The sequence below is a fragment of the Somniosus microcephalus genome, chromosome 20 (genome assembly GCF_052327205.1).
Source record: "Somniosus microcephalus isolate GS21.2 chromosome 20, FLI_Smic_1.0, whole genome shotgun sequence".
NCBI classification, from domain to species: domain Eukaryota; kingdom Metazoa; phylum Chordata; class Chondrichthyes; order Squaliformes; family Somniosidae; genus Somniosus; species Somniosus microcephalus.
Genome location: NC_141006.1, coordinates 30,103,806 through 30,121,626, shown reverse-complemented (window position 1 = coordinate 30,121,626; position 17,821 = coordinate 30,103,806).

The window sequence follows — 17,821 nt, the reverse complement described above, 5'->3', positions numbered from 1 at the left end:
CAGATTGAGGCCACACAAGCACTGACTGCTGCCACCCTCGATGGATCAGGCAGGATTACCTGGGGCCCTTGCAGCACCACAGCAGGCCAGCAATCTGTGGACCAGCCGATTGGTCCGCATGCTGCGGTGCTGCCCCGTCAGAGTGCCAGTGTGTCGGCCGACCACGGAGCAGGTGTCCGCTCTCAGGATGTCAGCATTCCTGATGCCAACGCTGGCACGTCTCCACTGCAGCTGCCATCACCTGCAGGACAGACTGCTTCCACCCATGCCCATTTGGAGCAGTCAGCATCCGGCCCCTCCAAGCCCAGAGTCCGTCCAGGCCATCCCTCAGGGGCATCTGTGCTTTCGGACAGTCAGCAGGCGTCCCCCAGCCTTCATGCAGCCACTAGGGTCCCATTACAGAGGAGCTGCAGGGAGGGAAGGGGCCGTTCTCGCAAGAGAAGTAGATCACCATCAAAGGGGAAAGAGTAGAAGGTGCTGCTGAAACGCCCTATTTCTAGAAATCAAGGCCGTGGATGTTGTTCTGAATGTTAGTCATGTTTTGGATAGTCTCCCGGATGTGCGAGCCACTTGTTCTGAATGTTAGACATGTTTTGGATAGTCTCCCGGGTGTGTGAGTCACGGATGTGTTAGTTTGTTAGTTAAGCTTTCTGTTGCCATTGCTTTGTCATGTTGGAAGGAAGCACAATTTTCAAAATAAACAAAAAATTTTAATGTCATTGGCCATGTCTGCTATTTACAATCATTGTGGCCTTCATAGGCTTTTGGTTATCCGAATGGTTCCATTCCTGGTCTTCGAATGGCACCAAGCAGTCCGTGAGAGGGGCCTAGAACCGACTCCTTATCAGCCTCAGACAGACGGCCCTTCCAGTTTCTCGGACCCTCCCGTCTTGGTCCTCCTCCTCCTCCTCCTCCTCCTCCTGCTCCTGCTCCTCCTCCTGCTCCTGCTCCTCCTCCTGCTCCTCCTCTGCTGGTCCTTCAATGTCTGCTGGCATTGGCTGGGTGCGCAGGGTGGCGAGGTTATGGAGCATGCAGCAGACAACGACGAAGTGGGAGACTCTCTCTGGTGAGTACTGCAAGGTTCCTCCTGAATGGTCCAAACAGCGGAACCGTTGCTTCAGCACGCCGATTGTGTGCTCCACAATGTTCCTCATCGCCTGATGGCTGACGTTGTAGTGCTCTTCTGCAGGGGTGCTGGGCGTCCGGAGCGGGGTCATCAGCCATGGGCACAGTGGATAGCCCTTGTCGCCGAGAAGACAGCCTTCTGGGTGAGACGGGGTCTCGAAAAGGTCAGCGACTGAAGTCTGGCGCAGGATGAAAGCATCGTGGCTGCTGCCTGGGAACTGTGCATTGACCGCCAGGATCAGCTGCCGGTGGTCACAGACCAGCTGCACATTCAAGGAGTGGAACCCCTTGCGATTGCAGAACTCCTCAGGATTCTGTACAGGTGCCCGCAAAGCCACGTGCGTGCAGTCAATGGCGCCCTGCACCATGGGGAAGTCCGCTATTGCCGCGAAGCCCTCTGCGCACTCGCGCTGCTTCTCCGGTGTCACATTGAAGGATATGTACTGACACCGCCTTTTAAACAGGGCATCTGTAACCTGCTGGATGCAGCTATGCACCGCAAACTGGGATATGTTGGCAATGTCCCCAGTTGCTGACTGGAAGGAGCCGGTCGCATAGAAATTCAATACCACTGTTATCTTCACAGCCACCGACAGAGAGGTCCTGCACCTTATCTGCGGCTGCAGCTCTTCCTGAAGTCACCACCTCCTTTTGGAATCGCAGCCTCCTAACACACTGCTCCTCCGACATGTTGAGGTAAGAGAACTGCTGCCTGAATACCCTGGCAGCGTAAGATCTGGTGTGGCGACGTCTGTTGGCCCTCCTCCCTCTGGACATTCCTGGTCCTCTCTCCCTCTGTCCCTGTGCCCTTTCCAGATGGTCGAGCAGCAGGATGTTCCCCTCCAAAGCAGCCCCCATAATAATAGGTCAGCAGAAATTAAATAGGGTGTAAACACTCACCAGCAGCAGGGTGATGGTATGAAGGCTGAAGGTCCTCTGGCAGCGCTGGGTCACTAGTGAAATGGCTCGGAGATCAACTTTGCAACTCTGTGTAAATCTCAAATAAGTTGTGCTCCCAAAATGGCTGCCGCTTTTATACCAGTGCAGTCCCCTTTAAAGAGCACCCCCCTAAGCCCGAGAGCCAGTGGGGAACATTCCAGGAAGCTGTCCTTATTAGCGCCGGTTGGAACAGAGGGGGGCGCCACTAAATTTCCGGTCCGGGGCACCAAAAAGGCGTTGCACACTGAAATGACATCATGATCTGCCTGCGCCCGCGAGCAGGCGCTAAGATTTAGCGCTGGCGCTAAAAGCCCACTCAATATGGCAAGAGGCGCTGGTTTCACTGCGCCCGCCCGAAAATTGGGTAACGCCCCAATTCTCGGCCTCTTTAGGTGCTAATCGCTGGCACTAACAACCGAATTTCTCCCCCCAGATCTTTTTAACAGAAAGTCAGAACTCGCTGAACGGGCAAAGCATTTCTCAACTCTTCAGAGGCATCTCTATAAGTCTTTAACTATGAGTCTCAGGAAGTCAAAGTGATTGATTTTGGTGGATGTTCTGGATTTAGAAATAAGTAAGAAATAAGAAATGTAACAAAGTAAAGATTTGAGAATAAGGATCTCTAAGAAATAAGAAATGTAACAAAGTAATCCTGTATAGACTCGCGAACCCACAATTCTGTACACTCTTTTGTAAGGAGTTGCAGAATTCTGGGTGGTATTCCGGACCCTCATAATATCCGGAAGGTTACAGTCTAGTTCAACTTATTAAAAGTACTATATGGAGGACGTTAACATCTTTAGTCATTCCTTTCCTTTACGGAGAGATAGCCTGAACCTTTAGACCCATTTAAGCATCTTATGGAATTCGGCTATCTCTAACTTAAGTTGAAGGTGAACATCTGGGGAATGTGCCTGATCTGGGATAGCCCAAAAGGGCTAAGACTGTAATAATCCCTTCAGCACCACTCAATATCTGATCCGGGGCATTACCAGGGCGTTGCACGCTCGATTGACATCACGATCTGCGGGCGCAGGAAATTGTGGCAGTAGAGTTTAGTGCTGCTGCAAAAAGTATGGTCAATTTCGCGAGCGGTGCACACATCTTCGTGCCCATGCGCTAGTTGCTTTACGCCCCATTAGCGCCCTCTTAGGGCTCAAACGGGAGGCGCTAATCAACCGAATTTTTCCCCCATAGTGTCATATATGGGGGAGAAATTCCGTATCGCTCATTTTGGGGCGCTAATATCGACCGGGCGTAAAGTTTAGCGCCTGGTGCTAATTATCACCTCCGACTGCAAAATTCGCCTCTATCGCCCCTGCAGGTGCTTTGAGCACTAAATCAGGTGCAACACACCTCTCTCGAGGCGCAAACATCAGGGAGCGTGGCGCTACCTCAGAATGCTACCGAATCTCAGGTGATGCCAATTACACTGGAAGCCAGGCTCACTGGCGCCATCCAGTTCTTAAAGGCGAAGGGCCATATTGCTGGCCAGCCACACCCTGCTCATTGCATCCTTGAAACTCGGCCTGGAGTGACCTCAAAAGCAATTGTGTGGAAGCACTAATGGATAGGCCCAGGGAAAGAACTCGGCATTAGGAACTTCAAAAGTGGTGCTGAGGTCCAAAACTTCTTAACAGCGTTAAAACCAAAAGTTTTGCACTAACGGGAGGCGATAATCAACCAAATTTTTCCCCCTATAGAGCCATAATGGCACAGAAGGAGGACATTCGGCCCATCAAGTCCATGCCAGCTCTCTGGAGAGCAATCTGTAGTGTATGTACCTTTAAGAGCCCCATGTGTGCTGTAATGCCGGTAATGGCCACTCGGGCTATATAAGCCTGTATATTGTGTTATATCCGTTTGTACCCCTCCAGACTTTGCTTAGTAAACACCTATGAACCAACTCCTGTCTTCAGTGTCTCTATCAACACACAGACACGACAGTGGCGACGAAGTGGAAACGGACTTACCTGCAATTCGGCAGCACCTCAAGGACATCGTTTCCTCTGGCGTCCAGAAGACTCAAGAAAGTGAAAGAAGCTTTGATTCACCAGCTGGCCAAGCTGGTGGCAGGTACTGCGCTAATCCTTCCTGGGCATCAGGCTGGGGCTCCAGCGGCTGGCTCTACAGCTGGGACAAACAGCGAAATCAGAGGCAAGCAATAACAGACGGGGAGGGAGCACTCGGGAGACAGCCGGCGCTGCAAGCAGGTCGGCGTTCAGACCTAGAGAGAAAGTCCGGCGGGAACGAGTCTCCAACTGTAAATAAATAAATAAAAAAAGAACGGAAACCGCGGGAAACAGCGTCGTCATCGGCAGCAGCGGCGGGAAAGTGCGGGAAGTGCCATATCTTTTCTGCAGAAAAGAAAGAAAAGCACGGGAAGCGCCATATCTTTTCTAAGATGCCTAAGTCTGGCAATATTGATGCTTTTGATAGCGAGATAGAGGATTGGACCACATATGTGGAAAGAGTGGAGGTATATTGCACTGCAAATGGAGAAGATGAAAATAAAGCTTCAGTACTGCTGAATCTAATGGGCGCAAAGGCATACGGGCTGTTACGAAATTTAATCACTCCAGCCAAACCAAATGACAAGGATTTTAAAGAAATTGTTGATACCCTGCAGGAGCACTTAAACCCAACACCGCTGCTGATAGCGGAACGATTCAAATTCTTCAAGAGAAATCAACACAAGAATGAAAGTAACGCTGATTACCTCACCGAATTAAGAAAGCTATCAAAACACTGCCAATTCGGGGCAGGACTAGCAGATTATCTTCGAGACAAATTCGTCTGCGGTCTCTTAAGTGAAGGAACACAGAAAAGGTTGCTTTCTGAAAAAGATTTAACACTGGACAAGGCTTTCAGTATGGCTGTATCATACGAAGCAGCAGCAAGAGGAGCTGCAGAGATACAACAAAAGACAAAGGACTTCGGCACCCATGAAATGACACAGGGTTTCGAGAGATGTTATCGCTGTGGCAGATCCACCCATAACCAGAGGGACTGCTGGTTCAAGGATAAAGCATGCAGGCAATGCGGAAAGATTGGACACATTGCATGGGTATGCCGATCTGGACAAAATAAATTCACAGACAGGAAAAAAAAATCAATAAAGAAAAGTACAGAAAGGTACAAATGATGACGGACAGTAGCTCCAAAGACCAGAAGAGCGATAGCGACTCCGAAAACAAGAGACTAAGCTGTCTCAAATTACATAATGTACTTGCCAAAGATGATTACCAGACCGTTTGGGTTACCCTCACGATAGCAGGGTCCCCAGTTAAAATGGAGCTAGATACAGGATCAGCTCTGACCATAATAAATCGACGGGATTACGAGAGGCTATTTCCGCATATACCTTTAAAAGACACATCCATTATCTTAAAAACATATACGGGGCAGAAAGTATACCCCAAAGGAAAAATAAGGGTGCCTGTTGTATACAACGGCAAGGAAATACAAAAGTTGTATTTATACATTCTACAAGATGGTGGCCCACCGCTGTTAGGACGTGAATGGATCAGGAAAATACATTTAGACTGGCACTCCATTCAGGCACTGACGGTGACCAGTAAGAAAAAAAATTACGATGACGTCATACCTGAACGATTAAAAGACATCTTGGCCAATGCCAAAGAAGTGTTTCAAGAGAAACTAGGAACCTTGAAAGGCATCACCGCCTCAATAAAAGTGGAAGATGCAGCAATTCCCAAGTTTTTTAAAGCAAGACCAGTGCCATACGCAATTCGTCCAGCAGTCGAGGCAGAGCTGGAGAATTTGGAAAATGCAGGCGTGTTATCCAAAATAGATTGGAGCGAGTGGGCAACACCCATCGTTCCAGTCATGAAGAAAGCATTGAATAATAATAAATCTGAAGAACAGAGAAAAATTCGCATCTGTGGAGACTTCAAGGTGACGGTAAACCCAATCCTTCACACAGTACAATATCCTCTTCCGAGGATAGAAGATATTTTCGCCTCACTATCCGGAGGGAAACGTTTCACTAAAATTGACTTGGCACAGGCATATCTACAGATGGAGGTTGAAGAGGCCTCTAAAAAATATCTCACGATAAATACACACAAAGGTCTGTACTAATACAATCGACTAGTTTTCGGAGTAGCATCCGCTCCAGCTATCTGGCAAAGAGCTATGGAGCAAGTCCTCCAAGGGATTCCGGGTACTCAATGCTACCTAGACGACATCCTTGTAAGAGGAGAAAACGACAACGAGCACCTTGCCAATTTGGAGCAGGTGCTCACTAGGCTGAGAGAACGGGGCCTACGAGCAAATCGCCCCAAGTGCAAATTTTTCCAAAATCAAATATCATATTGTGGCCACATAATAAATAAGGAAGTGTTGCATAAGTCACCTGAAAAAATTGAAGCGGTCATAAAAGCCCCAGCACCTGAAAATGTTTCACAATTAAGGTCGTTCCTGGGATTAATAAATTACTATCATAAATTTTTACCGAACTTATCAACTCTTCTACACCCTCTTAATGAACTGTTACAAACAGGAGTAATTTGGAAATGGAACGAAGGCTGTAAACGTGCCTTCCATAAATGCAAAGACTTAATCACATCCAAAGAAGTTTTGGCTCATTACAACCCATCACTGCCAATCAGACTGGCGTGCGATGCATCCCCTTACGGCATAGGAGCAGTATTATCGCATAAATTCCCTGATGGCTCGGAACGGCCGATAGCTTTTGCGTCACACTCATTGAACTCAGCTGAGCATAACTATGCCCAAATCGACAGGGAAGCACTCAGCCTGGTATGGGGAGTGAAGAAATTCAACCATTACGTACACGGACAAAAATTTACCTTGTTGACTGACCATCAACCCCTCATCTCCATATTCAACCCTAAAAATGGTGTTCCCATTATGACAGCTCAAAGGCTACAGAGGTGGTCCCTTTTTCTAGGGGCACACCAATACAACATAGAATACAAAGGATCAAAACAGCATGGGAATGCTGACGGTTTATCGCGCCTACCGTTGCCAATGGTAGAAGAGGCACCTACAGTAGACCCAGTGGAGATGTTCCACTCAACCATAGTGGAATGTCTACCAGTAACAAATTCTGCCATTGAAAAGGAAACGAGAAATGACCCGACTCTCTCACGAGTCTACGACTTAACGGTGAAGGGATGGCCAGCACATGGCGAACCACTGCTGCCAGCATTCTCGCAAAGAAGAGAACAGCTGTCAGTATGGCGAGGAACCTTGATGTGTGGATCCAGAGTGGTGATTCCACCCAAACTCCAGGATAACGTGCTAAAGGAGATTCACGAGGGGCATCTGGGTGGAGTGAAAATGAAGAACCTAGCCAGAGCATTTGTATGGTGGCCAGGTATCGATGGAGACATAGAAGAAATGACCAAGAGCTGCCTAGGATGCCAGAAGGTCCAAAACGCTCCACCCCAAGCCCCTCTACATCCATGGCAGTGGCCCTCATCTCCCTGGCAAAGGGTACACATCGACTTTGCTGGTCCATTTATGGACTCAATGTTCTTAATCATGGTTGATGCACACTCCAAGTGGCCGGAGGTAATAAAGATGTCCTCCACCACCACGGAAAAAACCATTACAGTATTAAGGACCATATTTGCCAGGAATGGGCTGCCGGAACAGATCTGTTCTGATAATGGACCGCAATTTGTGTCCGAAGAATTCAGGAAGTTCTTAAAAAACAATGGGGTTAAGCACTACACGTCCGCCCCATACCATCCCGCCACCAATGGATTGGCTGAAAGGTTTGTCCAGACCTTCAAGAAGGCCATAAAGGCCATGGGTAATGAAGACCTAAAACTTCAGCACAAGGTGGATAACTTCTTGTTCGCATACAGGAATGCAACACATATGGTTACCAACCAAACTCCCGCCATGATGTTCTTCAATAGAAACCTAAGATGCCGGCTGGATTTGGTCAAGCCCAACATCAGAAGGGACGTGGAGAACCGACAGTTTCAAGGCATGAATGAAAGGCCAACTAGAACCTTCCAGATAGGTCAACAAGTTTTGGCCCGGGACTACCGTATCGAGAAATGGCAGCCTGGAACTATCTGCACACGACTAGGACCACTGATGTATACCGTGGACATTGGAGAAAGCATAATAAGGCGCCATGCTGACCAAATCATAGAGTCATCCGAAAAAGGACAACCTACACCACAACTCTATATGCCTAACGATGAAGTAGAGATACCCATATCTACCTCCGATCCGGTGATACTGGAACCCAATGAACCCGACACTGGCATTCAAGCCGAATCAGCCTTGCCAAAAGAACCTACTACACCACCAGAAACTACTACACCACCGAGGCGTTATCCGGACCGAGTCAGGAAGCCTCCAGAGAGACTGACTTATAATTAATTAACTACAGCAATGTGTATATTATTTTTCTTACAACATTTAATTAATAATTACTTAAAATATGATGTACTGGTTAGCTAAAAGGGGAGGAATTGTAGTGTATGTGCCTTTAAGAGCCCCATGTGTGCTGTAATGCCGGTAATGGCCACTCGGGCTGTATAAGCCTGTATATTGTGTTATATCCATTAGTACCCCTCCAGACTTTGCTCAGTAAACACCTGTGAACCAACTTCTGTCTTCAGTGTCTCTAGCAACACACGGACACAACACATGTGTTCAGCCTTTGAGTGACACTCAACATCCCTTGTCCACAATGGCCATTGTGTAATTACAGAACTGGATAAAGCTGGAAAAATACCCCGGTGTAAAGTCAGTGACAAGAGTGCATTCACTGTCCACCTAACCTTTATGTCATTTGTAAATTGAATAAAATCCTCCTCTGACTCTTTCATCAGTAGAACCACTTTATTTTAGCAGCTTGGCACAGGCTTGGAATAACTGAATGTGAAAGTGAGACTGAAGGATTAACATATCTGGGTTGCAGATATAATTGATCGATCTGCAGAATGTTATATCCTCTACAACAGTGTATAGTTAGAGGTCAGGAGCTTTCACTTCCAATATTACTTGGGCAATCTTGGCTAAGCAAAGAATTTGGTCTCAAGACTATTGGATGATCAATTGTGATGTTCTTTTCTGTGAAGGTTTACCACTGGGCTAGAGGAGGATGAAAGAGGGCAGTGAAATCGCAACAGGTCTGTCTAAGCTAGCAAACACCATCACTTCCATCACCATGACTACCAGCACTAGTCGTTGGCTGCAGTAACCAATCTCATGCTAATCTGTATCATTATCAGCACTGCAATGAACAGGAGGTATATGTTTTTTTTTTAAATACACTTCAGCTGCCACATTAATGCTCCTGTTCCAAAGTAAGTATTTTGTCACCTTCTCCAAATGCTTGCCAGGCACTGAACAGACTGCTGGGATCCGTGGTTTAATGATTCCACAGATTTTAGTGTTTGTGCGTCCCATCAAGAGACCTGCACTCTCCTTAGAAGACCAAATGTGCTGTTGTTTTGTTTTTTGCTGGAGGGCTGTTCAGGTGACCTGGGTAACAATGAACCTGCAAATGCTGGTGGAATCTAATGGGCATGATCCCAGCATAACAATTGCGATCACAACCTGACAAATTTGATGTCTACTATCACAACATGAACAGTTCTTAACTTTAAATGGCTGCCTTGCCACTGTTATTGTACACTAACTTTTGCTCTTCCATAGTTTTTAATTTTTTAAGTTATTCATTCATAGGATGTAAGCGTCGCTGGCAAGGCCAGCATTTACTGTCCATCCCTAATTGCCCTTGAGAAGGTGGTGGTGAGCCGCCTTCTTGAACCGCTGCAGTCCGTGTGGTGAAGGTGCTCCCACAGTGCTGTTAGGGAGGGAGTTCCAGGGTTTTGACCCAGCGACGATGAAGAAATGGCGATATATTTCCAAGTCAGGATGGTGTGTGACTTGAAGGGGAACTTAGAGGTGGTGGTGTTCCCATGCACCTCCTGCCCTTGTCCTTCTGGGTGGTAGAGGTCGCAGGTTTGGGAGGTGTTGTTGACGAAGCCTTGGTGAGTTGCTGCAGTGCATCTTGTAGATGGTACACACTGCAGCCATGGTACGCCGGTGGTGGAGGGAGTGAATGTTTACGGTGGTGGATGAGGTGCCAATCATGCGGGCTGCTTTGTCCTGGATGATGTTGAGCTTCATGAGTGTTGTTAGAGCTGCACTTGTCCAGAATATTCCATCACACTCCTGATATATGCCTTGTCGGTGGTGGAAAGACTTTGGGGAGTCAGGAGGTGAGTCACTCATCGCAGAATGCCTTGCTTCTGACCTGCTCTTGTTGCCACAGTATTTATGTGGCTGGTCCAGTTCAGTTTCTGGTCAATGGTGACCCCCCAGGATATTGATGGTGGGGATTCCACGATGGTAATGCCATTGAATGTCAAGGGGTGGTGGTTAGACTTTATCTTGTTGGAGATGTTCATTGCCTGGCACTTCTGTGGCATGAATATTACCTGCCACTTATCAGCCCTGAATGCTGTCCAGATCTTACTGCGCACAAGCATGAACCGCTTCATTATCTGAGCAGTTGCGAATGGAACTGAACACTGCAGTCATCATCAAACATCCCCATTTCTGACCTTATGATGGAGGGAAGGTCATTGATGACACAGCTGAAAATATTTGGGCCTAGGACACTGCCCTGAGGAACACTTGTAGCGATGTCCTGGGGCTGTGATGATTGACCTTCAACCATCACAACCATCTTCCTTTGTGCTAGGTATGACTCCAGCCAGTGGAGAGTTGTTTCCCTGATTCCCATTGACTTCAGCTTTACTAGGGCTCCTTGATGCCACACTCAGTCAAATGCTGCCTTGATATCAAGGGCAGCCACTCTCACCTCCCTCTGGAATTCAGCTCTTTTGTCCATGTTTGGACCAAGGCTTTAATGAGGTTGGGAGCCGAGTGGTGTAAGGGGTTTTTAGATCACAGAGGTTTCTCTCTCTAGAGGCCCCTCTCTCTTGCACAGTAAAGCCTTGAGTGGTTCGACCCACTTGCCCCTTAGGTTCTATACACTGGCCTTTGAGGCAGGAACTTCAATGCAGAGAATACTCTATAGACCAAGTTTAATGAAAACGAAATGAAATTTTATTGCATAAAGGAACAAAATTGAATGTAAGCCAATAAGGTACATGGGAGGGAAAAACAAATCATAATACAGGACTAACCAACATATATACAGGCATGTTATACTTTACAAAAGTCATCTCGAAATGGGGAAACACACGGAACATCGAGGGACAACAACTCATAATTAATTATACCCAAAATGCCCACCCCCTAAGCCTAGCTAGATCAGATTATGAGGGGCCAGAAACATGCTCACCAATCCAATGAGAAAGTATAAGATTTTGAAAGGTCTGCATTTTGATCCTCTCAGGCGTCCTGTCTCCACGTGGTCAACGCTGCGGACTGCGACACTCTCTCTTCTTCCTCGAGGTGAAGGTCATGGACAGGCTGGATGCTGGCGGGCCTGGACGGCGGCGTGGACGGAGACCACCTATTTGATCATGGTCAAATAGGTTTCTTCGCAGAGCCCAGCTGGTTTACCATTTTCAGATAGGTTTCTTCTGAAGGGCTGCTGTCCTTCGTCTCGTCAACGGCCCGGGGTTTGTCGATGATCTCCCGATGGTTACCCCAGGGCGGGACACAGACTCGAATCACCTTCTTGGCTGGTCTCCGGATCGACGTTCCTCCACGGCTCTCGAAAAAACAAGCTAGCTCAAAAAGCTACCAATAAAGCTGCAAATGCTCCAAGCTCCAAAAAGCTACCAGCTACAAGCTACAAGCTACCAATGGCTACCCCGGGACTCCAGTTATACTTTTCCATGGAGGCCCTTATCTCCTGCCAAATCAAGGTTAGTCTTTGTTTAACTTTTGGCGGGCTTGTAGCACAGCGGGGTAGTCTTTGTTTTTAAAGTATCTTTGGATGGCCGGTAACTGCCATCTCTGGTCTGGAACGACCCTGTATTGTCTTTAATGTCCTTCTGATGTCTTAAACGGTGCTTGATGTTCCCCCTATGAATATGAAACTGTTTCCCTTTGTCTGGGTAAACATTTTGATGGCCTTTATCGACAGGCCGATCTGATTGGATCTGCATCCAATCTATATGTATGGAGCTCTGTCTGGTTTTGTTTTCCCTGAAACTGCCTTCCATAACCTACTGTGGGCTGAATCCACAAAAGCTGTCTGGGGACTGCAGGAACCATTTTAAAGTGTCCCAAAAGCTGGTCACAGGGTCTGGTGGCCATTTTGTGTGTCCCTTTTTCTGGGCTTCTTTTAAAACAGTCTTTAAAAGTTAAGGCCTTTTCTGCCAATAGACCCTTATAGGACAATGTTCAATTTTGCGAATTCTACAGTGGTCCTGGCGGAACTCAAACTGGGCATCAGTGAGCAAGTTATTGGTGAGCAACTGCCACTTGATAGCACTGTCGATGACACCTTCCATTACTTTGCTGATGATTAAGAGTAGGCTGATGGGGTGGTAATTGGCCAGATTGGATTTGTCCTGCTTTTTGTGGACATGACATAACTGGGCAAATTTTCATTTTGTCAGATTGATGCCAGTGCTACAGCTGCACTGGAACAGCTTTTCTAAAGGCACGGCTGGTCCTGGAGCACAAGTCTTCAGCACGATAGCCGGGATGTTGTTGGGGCCCATAGTGTGCTCAACCATTTCTTGATATCATGTGGAGTGAATTGAATTGGTTGAAGATCTGTGATGTTGGGGACCTCAGGATGAAGCCAAGATGGGTTATCCACTCGGCACTTCTGGCTGAAGATGGTTGCAAACGGTTGAGCCTTGACTTTTGACTCGGACTCCACCATCATTGAGGAAGGGGTTATTCATGGAGCCGCCTCATCCCGTTAGTTGTTTAATTGTCCACCACCCTTCACAACAGGAAGTGACAGGGCTGCAGAGCTTTGTGGGATTGCTTAGCTCTGTCATCTTCTGCTGTTTAGCATGCATGTAGTCCTGTGTTGTAGCTTCATTAGGTTGAACCAGAGTTGGTCCCCTGGCTTGATGATAATGGCACAGTTATGAGGTTCTGCTGCTGCTCATGGCCCGCCGCGCCTCATGGATGCCCAGTTTTGAGCACCTAGATCTGTTCTGATCTTTAGCACTGTAGTTGTGCCACACAACACAATTGGGGGAAATGTTTAGGGGCGATAACTTCGCCGGAGTGCTACTTTAAGTGCCCCAAAAAAGATAGCGCCCCCGCGCCCGAAATTCAATGGTAGCGCCCCAAGCAGGAGGCGGTAATGGGAGGTGCAAAGCAATCAAATTTTTTACCCAATGTCTCCACAAGGATTGTGCGGTGGTCACTCCTATCAGTCCTGTCATAGACATACACTAGATTTAGTTAATTAACTGAATTTAAATTCCCCAGCTGGCATGGTGGGATTTGAACTCATGTCTGCAGATCATTAGATTGGATCATTAGTCCAGTAACATAACCACTATGCAACCGGACCCCCCTGTGTCCTAATTGCTTAATTTCAGTAAATAAATCTAATTAGTTCATTTGTACTCTTAGGCCCGCTTGAATGTGTAATAATACCATTCCATCATCTGAAATGGCTGGGAGAAAAATAAACCGCAGCAGGCACTAGCAATCAAGGATTGTGTGAGTCCGAAAGGGAACAAGGTCTCCGTGGGACAGAAGAACACAGGGCTGCAGCTTTTAGTTTGCAGAGGCTGCAAGGTTTGCTTACATAACATGGTCTGAAACTGTTGCAAGAGGCAATGGCTCATTAAAATAGTCTACAATTACACCAACACCAAATCCAGAACAAATAAAATGATCTACCTGATCAAGCCCTGTAAGAATTGTGTGTGTTTCAATGAGATCACCCCTCATTCTTCTAAACTCTAGAGAATATAGGCCTAGTCTACTCAATCTCTCCTCATAGGACAATCCCCCCATCCCAGGAACCAGTCTCGTGAACCTTCGTTGCACTCCCTCTATGGCAAGTATATCCTTCCTTAGGTAAGGAGACCAAAACTGCACAATACTCCAGGTGTGGTCTCACCAGGGCCCTATATGACTACAGGAGATGTCTTTACTTTTATACTCAAATCCACTTGTAATTAAGGCCAACATACCATTTGCTTTCCTAATTGCTTGCTGTACCTGCATGTTAACTTTCAGTGATTCATGTACAAGGTCACCCAGGTCCCTCTGAACACCAACATTTCCCAATCTCTCACCATTTAAAAAATACTCTGCTTTTCTATTTTTCCTACCAATGTGGATAACTTCACATTTCTCTACATTATATTCCATTTGCCATGTTTATGCCCACCCACTTAGCTTGTCTATATTGCCTTGAAGCCTCTTTGCATCCTCCTCACAACTTACATTCCCACCTAGCTTTGAATCATCAGCAAACTTGGATATATTACATTTGGTCCCCTCATCCAAATCATGGCCTTTTCTTGTTATCACATGCAGTGACCATAATGGTCAGCTGTGGTCTGAAACTAAGTTCCACCTCCTTGTACGAGTGTTTAAGAAGTAGCTTAACCCTAGTTATCTAAACTGCTGTTTCCTTTGTATGACCTCCTGGATGTTTGCCGCTGCTTAGCAAACCTGGACACCTATCTAAAATGAACATTCTTAACATTAGGGGGGAAATATTTGTCCCCTTAGCACCTCCCATTAACGCCAGTAGATGGCACCCCCGTAGCGCTGCTGGTAAGAGGTATCGCCAGGAATGTCAACACCAGGTAGATCGTGACATCAGTGAGTGTGCAATGCTCACTGACCGCCTGATTTGAAAAATTGATTCTCGGCACTTACCTCACCGCCTGGAGTTAACACTGACAGGAAGAGCTGGCATGCAGCACCAAGAAGCTGGCTCCAGGGACGTTATTTAAAGGAATCATCAGTAATCACTCACAGCTGTCAGGTTAGTGCAGTTTCAGTATTTTTTGTTAGTTTCACCCACTGCAACAGTTTCATTCAGTAATTTGAAGGTTCTTTTTTATCAGGAGTCTTCTGGCAACTAAAAAGTAGCTATATTTATTCTTCAAAGATTCAAACTGCTACACTTGGTAACATTAATGGGGGCTGTACTGGCATGCCACCTCGCCCTCCAGGATCTATGTCAGAGGGAGTATAGGCAGTGAGAAATACGGAAACATGTGCGCAGCAGGAGCAGGAGGGCCACCAGGACTCTCAACAAGAGACCTTACCCTCCGAGGGTATTCCTACCTTCAATTAACTGAGGACCAGTGTATTAGAAGGTTTTGCTTCACCAAGGATGTGGTCACAGAACTCTGCCACCTCCTGCAACCAGACCTCCAGCCTCAGACCAGGGCAACCACGGCTCTCTCAGTGGCAGTCCAGATCACTGCGAACATCTCACATCTCACCGTCCATCGCTGCCTCCGGGAGGTCACTGAGGCTCTCTACACCAGGAGAAGGAAGTATATTGGCTTCCCGATCACCAGAGAGAAGCAGGACGAGTGTGCATGTGGCTTTGCCAGGATAGCGGGCTTCGCGGGCACCGCATAACAATCCTGAGATCTTCCATAACCACAAAGTCTTCCATTCACTTAATGTGTAGTTGATGTGCAACCACAGACAGTGAATCCTTAATGTCAATGCCCCTATCCTGGCAGTAGCCATGGTGCCTTCATCCGCCACCAGGCCAGTGTGCCAGCAATCTTCCAGCCACCATGTCAAGCTCAAGGGTGGCTGCTCGGAGACAAGGGCTATCTGCTCTCCACCTGGCTCATGACTCCCCTCTGCAACCCCAACATTCGTGCCCAGCCCTCATATAATCAGAGCCAAGCTGCTACCAGGAACATCATCGAGCAGACTTACTGAAGCAACAGTTCTGCTGCCTTGACCACTCAGGAGGAGCCCTCCAGTACTCACCAGAGCGGGTGTCCCATTTCGTGATGGTCTGCTGCCTGCTCCACAACTTGGCCATCATGAGGGCCCAGCCCTTGCCAGCAGGGATTGCAGGACCACCTCAGGAGGAGGAGGAGGCAGAGGAGGATGAGGAACAGGAGGGAAGAAGGAGGCAGTGAGACAATTGACCTTCAGAATGGGCTGTGTGTGACTGGCCCCAGATCTCTGTAGCTCACCACATCCCCATCATACAATCCCTGTCTCATGGCATATCACAGCATCCTCCTGGGCACAAATGTGGAATGAGAGGAAGCACAAAATATTCCAAAGACCATTAATAAATTTATCTATAAACATATCACACATATCACATGAATTCTAATAACTAATAACCTTTGTGCCTGTCATAGTTGAATAGCTGTCATTGTGTGCATGGTGAGAGATGTGGGTGTTGGAGTTGCTTGGTAGAGATTGTTGGTGGGTAAGTGCTGGGGATGTGGGGTTTTGGGCAGTGTGTGAAGATTGTGGTTCAGATGGTGGTATGTAGCATTTATTGAAGCAGTCACTCACCCTGAGGTTGTTAAGTTTTTCCCTGTACTGTTTGTGTGTCCTGGGGACCACAGTGCTGCCCGAGATGTGCTGCGCTACCTCCCTCCACATGGTGTGGAAGACTTGTGGCAAGGGCCTCCTGCCACTTGCTGGGTAGAGCACTGCCCTCCGTTTCTCCACAGCAAAAAACAGTGCCTCCAATGCTTCATCGCAGAATCTGCGGGCTCTCTCCCTGGGCCATGGACCTGGCATGAGCACACCTGGTTCAGCCCTTCAGCTCCTTCTCCTTGTTTTGCTTCTGCTTCTGCTTGCTGAGGCAGCTGCACAGCCAGCAATGCTGAGAATGTGGTGCTGCAGCATCAATGAACCTCCCCTTTAAGTAGTGAAAAATCCTGTGGCAATGATGAATTGCGATTAGACTGCACTCGATATTGGTTCAGCTTTTAAGTCTACCGCCAATGAGCTTGGGTTTTAAGACTTGATTTAGGACTCCAATCATTTTATTGAGCAGTGAGCACCAATTTTTCGTGCAGTCTAAAGCAATTGCACCTGGCGCTACTTCTCCAACTTTTCTACTGACACCACCCATTCCTAGGCTATAACAAATTTCTAGCCCTAGGTGTCCTGCATGCCAGAGTTGTGGTAAACTGGCCTTCAACCTAACATACCCGCCTAATACATATTAAATTTAAACTCCTGCCCTTTTGAGGTGGGCATGTCTGTTACCGCCAGTCACACCTGTTGGAAAATATTTTGAGCTGCACATCTTCACCCGATTTTTCTCAAGCCAGCTGCCATGATACCACCGAAACATCCTGAGGAAAACCTGCCTATAGCCTGCTACAAGACAGAAACAGGTTGTACAGCCCATCATATCTATGACAGTGTTTTTCTCCAAATGAGCCATCTGGTCTAATACTGCTCCCCTGCTCAATGCCAACATCTGAGCCTGGGGTCTTTGTCTTTACTCTGCAACGCTCTATAGTCCGCATAAATGTCAAGGCAAGAGGGCCCGTGGAGATGTTACCTGCTGATTATTTAAGCATTTGTGAGATAAATTCACGTTATTTTCAAACCTCCCATGCCCCCATATAGAATATAAATGCAGTACTTTGGGCATATTTACAAATAAGGTTAAAACCCTGCAGTTCACTCATGTGCCCAAACAGTCTATTTTTAACCAAACATGATTAATATGCTCAGAATTTTCTTCATTAGCAATTTCAAAAGGCAAACTGACAGACTCAGCAAGTAATGAGAAGTAAAATATCAGAATATATTGCTTGTAGTCAACATAGCAAAATTAATGAGCCTCAAATAAGACAAGAGTTTAGAA